This window comes from Gekko japonicus, unplaced genomic scaffold, assembly GCF_001447785.1.
Source record: "Gekko japonicus isolate JY-2015 unplaced genomic scaffold, Gekko_japonicus_V1.1 scaffold4292, whole genome shotgun sequence".
Classification (NCBI taxonomy): domain Eukaryota; kingdom Metazoa; phylum Chordata; class Lepidosauria; order Squamata; family Gekkonidae; genus Gekko; species Gekko japonicus.
In genome coordinates, this window is record NW_015165375.1 from 26,755 (window position 1) to 27,678 (window position 924).

Below are 924 nucleotides of genomic sequence, written 5' to 3' on the forward strand. Positions count from 1 at the left end.
CATTGACTCTAAGACACTCTCTAACCACACTCCCCTTGATAGGTCAGGGAAGTTGTTAAAGCCATGGTTGTTTTGGAAAGATGTTTCCTACCCTTCCTCCATGTACTGATTCCACCCTCTTGGCTCCTCATAATTAAACCTTTGATTCCACTTGCAAAGAGCAGAGTTTCAGGACCTAACCATGGCCAGGATCTTCAGATTCCCCTCATTTTCCGCTCTAGATGTTATGAGCCTCCCATCTTTACTTTCTGCTGTGTTATGCCTGCCACAGACAGATGGACAGACACGTCCTTACATTATTAAGAATTTATTTTTAAAGCATTATCTGTTGGCAAAGTATAGGAAAACAGGTCTCTGTCCCGATGACCTTGGAATGTAATCTTTGCAATGAAACAGTACTACTGCAGTTAGTATGCCTGTAAACCTTATCCTGAATGCTAAATGTTAATAACAGAGTGCCTGTAAGCCTACAAATGTCCTTCTCAGAAAAAGTGCGGTGTTTATTGGGACACAATTTATTTTATAAGAGTGATTGGTGGGAGGGAGGTAAGATAGGAGAGGTTGAGACAGGACAGTATTGTGATACTCATCTGCTTCATCTGCCGATCCTCCAGGAAAAGCTCTTCCACTCCCGAAGGAATAAACTGGAACTTATGGCCAGGTAACAAACTCAGGAAAGCAAACCACCAGGGAGATTCAGTGCGTCCTAGTCAGGCACAGCCAAGGGAAATATGGGCGGGTCTCTACTTTTCATAGCTCCTCCCCCAAAAGTCAGAAGGTTTGAGAGCTGCCCAGTTAGATTGTATACATACAACTGAAAGAGTGGGGCTGTACAAATCTCCCTCCTTCCCAGTAGACAACTAACCCTTCCAGGAGCAAAGCTACATCCTCAGCTCCTCTGCTGTGTTGCTTTCTGCCTGCTGA